The sequence below is a fragment of the Arachis hypogaea genome, chromosome 20, assembly GCF_003086295.3.
Source record: "Arachis hypogaea cultivar Tifrunner chromosome 20, arahy.Tifrunner.gnm2.J5K5, whole genome shotgun sequence".
NCBI classification, from domain to species: Eukaryota; Viridiplantae; Streptophyta; class Magnoliopsida; order Fabales; family Fabaceae; genus Arachis; species Arachis hypogaea.
This window is the reverse complement of record NC_092055.1, coordinates 57,344,825-57,353,109: the sequence shown is the minus strand read 5'-3', so window position 1 is coordinate 57,353,109 and position 8,285 is coordinate 57,344,825. Positions and strand designations below refer to the sequence as shown.

The 8,285-nt window shown below is 38.0% G+C and overlaps 1 non-coding gene across 1 annotated transcript; it reads left to right on the top strand.

Moving 5' to 3' along the window:
- Positions 1-3,683: 3,683 nt before the first annotated feature.
- On the top strand, positions 3,684-3,791 carry LOC112787376 (small nucleolar RNA R71). Its single transcript, XR_003194792.1, has one exon. It is a non-coding gene; the product is annotated as a small nucleolar RNA R71 (small nucleolar RNA).
- The last annotated feature ends 4,494 nt before the right edge of the window (positions 3,792-8,285 follow it).

Below are 8,285 nucleotides of genomic sequence, written 5' to 3'. Positions count from 1 at the left end.
GTGTTATTGATTCTCCTAGTTCAGTATGATGATTCTTGAACACAGCTGTTTTATGAGTCTTGGCCGTGGCCCTAAGCACTTTGTTTTCCAGTATTACCACCGGATACATAAATGCCACAGACACATAATTGGGTGAACCTTTTCAGATTGTGACTCAACTTTGCTAAAGTCCCCAATTAGAGGTGTCCAGGGTTCTTAAGCACACTCTTCTTTTGCTTTGAACCTTGACTTTAACCACTCAGTCTCAAGTTTTCACTTGACACCTACACGCCACAAGCACATGGTTAGGGACAGCTTAGTTTAGCCGCTTAGGCCAGGATTTTATTCCTGTAGGCCCTCCTATCCACTGATGCTCAAAGCCTTGGGATCCTTCTTATTTCCCTTGCCTTTTGGTTTTAAGGGTTATTGGCTTTTTGCTCTTGCCTCTTGGTTTTAAGAGCTTTGGCTTTTTTTGCTTGCTTTTTCTTTTTCTCTCTATTTTTTTTCGCCTATATTTTTTTTTTTCTGCAAGCTCTGTTCTTTGCTGCTTTTTCTTGCTTCAAGAATCATTTTTATGATTTTTTAGATTATCAAATAACATGTCTCCTAGTCATCATTCCTTCAAGAGCCAACATATTTAACATTCTTAAACAACAACTTCAAAAGACATATGCACTGTTCAAGCATACATTCAGAAAACAAGAAGCATTGTCACCACATCAATATAATTAAGCTAAGTTCAAGGATAAATTCGAAACTCATGTACTTCTTGTTCTTTTGAATTAAAACATTTTTCATTCAAGAGAGGTGATGGATTCATAGCACATTCATAACTTTAAGACATAGTTACTAACTACTAATGATCATGTAATGAAGACACAAACACAGATAAGCACATAACATAGAAAACGAAAAACAGAAGAAATAAGAACAAGGAATGAATCCACCTTAGTGATGGTGGCGTTTCCTTCTTGAAGAACCAATGATGTCCTTGAGCTCTTCTATGTCTCTTCCTTGTCTTTGTTGCTCCTCCTTCATTGCTTTTAGATCTTCTCTGATTTCATGAAGGATGATGGAGTGCTCTTGATGTTCCACCCTTAGTTGCTTCCAATAATTGTGTGGAAGAAAATGTATCCCCTGAGGTATCTCAGGGATCTCTTGATTTGCAGTCAAATGTTCTACCACTGAGCTATAGACCCTTGATGGAAGCTTTTGTCTTCCCTTTCTTCTTTCTAGAGGTTTCTCTGGCCTTAGGTGCCATCAATGGTTATGGAAAAAACAAAAAAGCTATGCTTTTACCACACCAAACTTAGAATGTTGCTCGCCCTCGAGCAAAAGAAGAAAGAATAGAAGAAGAAGAAGAAGATATGGAGGAGATGGATGGATGTGTGTATTCGGCCATATGGGTGGGATTGGGTGGGAGAGAGATGTTGAATTTTGAAGGTAGTGGGTGTATGGATGTGAGTGGTAAATGGAAAACAGAAGGGATGATCATGAATGGGAAGAGAGATGATGAGGTAGGTGGGGATCCTGTGGGGTCCACAGATCCTGAGCTGATCCTGTGGGGTCCACAGATCCTGAGGTGTCAAGGATTTACATCCCTGCACCCATTAGGCATGTAAAATGCCCTTGCACACAACTCTGGGTGTTCAGCGCCAGGTTGGTGGCCATTTTGGGCGTTCAACACCCATTTGTGTGCCATTTCTGGCATTGAACGCCAGAACCATGCCTGTTCTGGCATTCAGCGCCCAGAAGCTGCCCATTTTGGGCGTTCAGCGCCAGAACCATGCTCTGTTCTGGCGCTGAACGCCAGACAGATGCTCATCCAGGGTGTGATTTTTCTTCTGCTGTTTTTGATTCCGTTTTCAATTTTTATATTTATTTTGTGACTCCACATGATCATGAACCTATAAAGACATATAATCAAGAAAAATATAGTTAGATAAATAAAAATTGGGTTGCCTCCCAACAAGCGCTTCTTTAATGTCAATAGCTTGACAGTGGGCTCTCATGGAGCCTCACAGATGTGCAGAGCTTTGTTGAGACTCTCCAACACCAAACTTAGAGTTTGGATATGGGAGTTCAACACCAAACTTAGAGTTTGGTTGTGGCCTCCCAACACCAAACTTAGAGTTTGACTGTGGGGGCTCTGGCTGACTCTGCTTTGAGAGAAGCTTTTTCTGCTTCCTATCCATGGTTGCAGAGGGAGATCCTTGAGTTTTAAACACAAGGGAGTCCTCATTCCATTGATGGACTATTTCACCTCTGTCAACATCAATCACAGCTCTTGCTGTGGCCAAGAAAGGTCTTCCTAGGATGATGGACTCATCCTCTTCCTTTCCAGTGTCCAGGACTATGAAATCAGCAGGGATGTAAAGGCCTTCAACCTTTACTAACACGTCCTCTACTTGTCCATATGCCTATTTTCTTGAATTGTCTGCCATCTCTAATGAGATTTTAGCAGCTTGCACCCCATAGATTCCCAGATTCTCTATTACAGAGAGGGGCATGAGGTTTATTCCTGAACCAAGGTCACACAGGGCCTTAAAGGTCATGGTGCCTATGGTACAAGGTATTATGAACTTTCCAGGATCCTGTCTCTTCTGAGGCAATGTCAGTTGATCCAGATCACTTAGTTCATTGATGAACAAGGGAGGTTCAACTTCCCAAGTATCAATGCCAAATAATTTGGCATTCAGCTTCATGATTGCACCAAGAAACTTGGCAGTTTTCTCTTCAGTAACATCCTCATTCTCTTCAGAAGAGGAATACTCATCAGAGCTCATGAAGGGCATAAGGAGGTTCAATGGAATCTTTATGGTCTTTAGATGAGCCTCAGAGTCCTTTGGTTCCTCAGAGGGAAGCTCCTTATTGATCACTGGACATCCCAGGAGGTCTTCCTCCTTGGGATTCACGTCTTCCTCTCCCTCTTTGGGTTCGGCCAAGGTGCTTATGTCAATGGCCTTGCACTCTCCTTTTGGATTCTCTTCTGTATTGCTTGGGAGAGTACTTGGAGGGATTTCAGTGATCCTTTTACTCAGCTGGCCCACTTGTGCTTCCAAATTTCTAATGGAAGACCTGGTTTCATTCATGAAACTCACAGTGGCCTTAGATAGATCAGAGACTAGATTTGCTAAATTAGAAGCATTTTGTTCAGAGTTCTCTGTCTGTTGCTGAGTGGGTGATGGAAAAGGTTTACTATTGTTAAACCTGTTTCTTCCACCATTATTAAAGCCTTGTTGAGGCTTTTGATCCTTCCATGAGAAATTTGGATGATTTCTCCATGATGAGTTATAGGTGTTTCCATAAGGTTCACCTAAATAATTTACCTCTGCTATTGCAGGGTTTTCAGGATCATAAGCTTCTTCTTCAGAAGATGCCTCTTGAGTACTGTTGGATGCAGCTTGCATTCCATGCAGACTCTGAGAGATCATATTAACTTGCTGAGTCAATATTTTATTCTGAGCCAATATGGCATTCAGAGTATCAACTTCAAGAACTCCCTTCTTCATAGGCGTCCCATTGCTCACAGGATTCCTTTCAGAAGTGTACATGAACTGGTTATTAGCAACCATGTCAATGAGTTCTTGAGCATCTGCAAGCATTTTCTTTAGGTGAATGGATCCACCTGCAGAAGTGTCCAGTGACATCTTTGATAGCTCAAATAAACCATCATAGAATATATCCAGGATGGTCCATTCTGAAAGCATGTCAGAAGGACACTTTTTGGTCAACTGTTTGTATCTTTCCCAAGCTTCATAGAGGGATTCACCTTCTTTCTGTCTGAAGGTTTGAACATCAGCTCTAAGCTTGCTTAGCTTTTGAGGAGGAAAGTACTTGGCTAAGAAAGCCGTGACCAGCTTATCCCAAGAGTTCAGGCTGTCTTTGGGTTGAGAATCCAACCATAATCTAGCTCTGTCTCTTACAGCAAAAGGGAAAAGCATGAGCCTGTAGACTTCAGGAGCTACTCCATTAGTCTTAACAGTATCACATATCTGCAAGAATTCAGTTAAGAACTGAAAGGGATCTTCAGATGGAAGTCCATGAAACTTGCAGTTCTGCTGCATCAGAGAAACTAATTGAGGTTTCAGCTCAAAGTTGTTTGCTCCAATGGCAGGAATGGAGATGTTTCTTCCATGTAAATTGGAATTAGGTGCAGTAAAGTCACCAAGCATCTTCCTTACATTATTATTATTTTTGGCTGCCATCTCCACTTCCCTTTCGAAAATTTCTGAAAGGTTATCTCTGGATTGTTGTATTTTAGCTTCTCTTAATTTTCTCTTCAGAGTCCTTTCAGGTTCTGGATCTTCTTCAACAAGAATGTTCTTGTCCTTGCTCCTGCTCATATGACAAAGAAGAGGGCACAGAAAAAATAATAATAATAATATGGATCCTTTATACCACAGTATAGGGATCCCTTTGTGAGTGGAAGAAAAGAGGGAGACAAAGAGTGTGATGTAAAAAAAGAAACACAACTGTGAGGATGGCAGAGATGTGAGATGAGATGTTAGTAGATGAATAAATAAATAGAATAGGATGGGAGAGGGAGATTTTTCGAAAATAATTTTTGAAAAAGAGTTAGTGATTTTCGAAAATAGTTTTTGAAAAAGGTTAGTAATTTTTTGAAAATATTTTTTTTAAATCAAAAATAAAAATAAGAATAATTAGTTAATTAAAAAGAAATTTTTGAAAAAGAGGGAAGATATTTTCGAAAATTAGAGAGAGAGAGTTAGTTAGGTAGTTTTGAAAAAGTTAAGAAACAAACAAAAAGTTAGTTAGTTAGTTGAAACAAATTTTGAAAAGATAAGAAGTTAGGAGGTTAGAAAAGATATTTTGAAATTAGATTTTTGAAAAAGATAAGATGAGAAGATATTTTTGAAAAGATATGATAGAAATCAGTTTTTGAAAAAGATTTGATTTTTAAAATCACAATTAATGACTTGATTCACAAGAAATCACAAGATATGATTCTATAACTTAAAGTTTGAATCTTTCTTAACAAGCAAGTAACAAACTTGAAATTTTTGAATCAAAACATTAATTGTTATTGTTATTTTCGAAAATTTGGTATAAAAATAAGAAAAAGATTTTTGAAAAATATTTTTTGAATTTTCGAAAATAACTAAGAATTTTGAAAAAGATTTGATTTTTGAAAAAGATAAGATTTTCAAATTGAAAATTTGATTTGACTCATGAGAAACAACTAGATTTTTAAAAATTTTGAAAAAGTCAATTCAAATTTTCGAATTTGATGAGAAGAAAAAGGGAAAGATATTTTTTTGATTTTTGAAATTTTTATGATGAAAGAGAAAAACACTAAAAATGATGCAATGCATGAAATTTTTAGATCAAAACAATGAATGTATGCAAGAATGCTATGAATGTCAAGATGAACACCAAGAACACTATGAAGGTCATGATGAACATCAAGAACACATTTTTGAAAAATTTTTAATGCAAAAAAAACATGCAAGACACCAAACTTAGAATTCTTTAATGCTTAGACACTAAGAATTCAAGAATGCATATGAAAAACACCATACAACACAAAACAAAAAATCATCAAGATCAAACAAGAAGACTTACTAAGAACAACTTGAAGATCATGAAGAACACTATGAATGCATGAATTTTCGAAAAATGCAAGATGCACATGCAATTGACAACAAACTTATAACATGACTCAAGACTCAAACAATAAACACAAAAATATTTTTGATTTTTATGGTTCTCTAATTTTTTTTTGGATTTTTATTTTATATTTTTCGAAAAATTATTTTGAAAAAGAAAATAAGGATTCCAAAATTTTTAATATGAATTCCAGGAATCTTATGCTCTAAAGCTCCAATCAAAGGGTCAGGCATGGCTTAATAGCCAGCCAAGCTTTAGTATGTAACTCAGACATGACACGCCTGACATACTCATTCCCAAAGGAATTAGACATGGCTTTACAGCCAGCCAGGCTTCAACATGCTCCATGAAACACTAGAATTCATTCTTAAAAATTTTGAAGCCATAGAATAATTTATTTTTGAAAACATTTTTATAATTTTTTTTTTCGAAAACAAAGGAGAAAATTTTGAAATATTTTTGAAAAATTTTTTTGAAAACAAAATAAAAAGAAAATTACCTAATCTGAGCAACAAGATGAACCGTCAGTTGTCCAAACTCGAACAATCCCCGGCAACGGCGCCAAAAACTTGGTGCACGAAGTTGTGATGTCCAGGCTCAAATAATCCCTGGCAACGTGAGCAACTTGGTACGCGTAATCGTGATTACACTTTAATTATGTAAAATTCATGGCTCTTTCTTTCCCTGGCAATGGCGCCAAGAACATGGTGCCAATACCATAGTTCACAACTTCGATACAACTAACCAGCAAGTGCACTGGGTCGTCCAAGTATTACCTTACGTGAGTAAGGGTCGAATCCCACGGAGATTATTGGTATGAAGCAAGCTATGGTCACCTTGCAAATCTCAGTTAGGCAGATATAAATGAATAATGGTGTTTTCGAATTTAATATAATAAAATAGGGATAGAAATACTTATGTAATTCATTGGTAGGAATTTCAGATAAGCGAATGGAGATGCTTTCGTTCCTCTGAACCTCTGCTTTCCTGCTATCTTCATCCAATCAGTCTTACTCCTTTCCATGGCTGGCTTTATGCAAGGGCATCACCGTTGTCAGTGGCTACATCCCCTCCTCTCAGTGAATAATATGCTCACGCACCCTGTCACAGCACGGCTATTCATCTGTCGGTTCTCGATCATGCTGGAATAGGATTCACCCTCCTTTTGCGTCTGTCACTAACGCCCAACAATCGCGAGTTTGAAGCTCGTCACAGTCATTCAATCATTAAATCCTACTCGGAATACCACAGACAAGGTTTAGACTTTCCGGATTCTCTTGAATGCCGCCATCATCTTAGCTTACGCCACGAAGATTCTGGTTAGGAGATCTAAGAGATATTCATTCTAGCTTATTTCATATAGAATGGAAGTGTTTGTCAGGCACGTGTTCATAGGGGAGATGGTGATGAGCGTCACACATAATCATCACCTTCATCACGTTCTTGGGTGCGAATGGATATCTTGGAAGCGAAATAAGATGAATTGAATAGAGAACAGTAGTACTTTGCATTAATCTTTGAGGAACAGCAGAGCTCCACACCTTAATCTATGGAGTGTAGAAACTCTACCGTTGAAAATACATAAGTGAAAGGTCTAGGCATGGCCGAGATGGCCAGCCCTCAAACATAATCTAAGATAGCATACAACTGATCAAAGATACCTAATACAATAGTAAAAGGTCCTATTTATAATAAACTAGCTACTAAGGTTTACATGAGTAAGTAATTGATGCATAAATCCACTTCCTGGGCCCACTTGGTGTGTGTTTGGGCTGAGCTTGAGTGTTGCACGTGTAGAGGTCCTTCTTGGAGTTGAACGCCAGCTTTTGTGCCAGTTTCGGCGTTCAACTCTGGTTTTGGCTCCTTTTCTGGCGCTGGACGCCAGATTTGGGCAGAAAGCTGGCGTTGAACACCAGTTTACGTCGTCCATTCTTGGCCAAAGTATGGACTATTATACATTGATGGAAAGCCCTAGATGTCTACTTTCCAACGCAATTGGAAGCGCGCCATTTCGAGTTTTGTAGCTCCAGAAAATCCATTTTGAGTTCAGGGAGGTCAGAATCCAACAGCATTAGCAGTCCTTTTTCAACCTCTGAATCTGATTTCTGCTCAAGTCCCTCAATTTCAGTCAGAAAATACCTGAAATCACAGAAAAACACACAAACTCATAGTAAAGTCCAGAAATGTGAATTTAACATAAAATCTATTAAAAACATCCCTAAAAGTAACTAGATTCTACTAAAAATATACTAAAAACAATGCCAAAAAACGTATAAATTATCCACTCATCACAACACCAAACTTAAATTGTTGCTTGTCCCCAAGCAACTGAAAATCAAAATAGGATAAAAAGAATAGAATATACTATAAATTCCAAACTATCAATGAAACATAGCTCCAATCAGATGAGCAGGACTTGTAGCTTTTTGCCTCTTGAATAGTTTTGGCATCTCACTTTATCCGTTGAGGTTCAGAATGATTGGCATCTATAGGAACTCAGAGTTTAGATAGTGTTATTCATTCTCCTAGTTCAGTATGATGATTCTTGAACACAGCTGTTTTATGAGTCTTGGCCGTGGCCCTAAGCACTTTGTTTTCCAGTATTACCACCGGATACATAAATGCCACAGACACATAATTGGGTGAACCTTTTCAGATTGTGACTCAACTTTGCT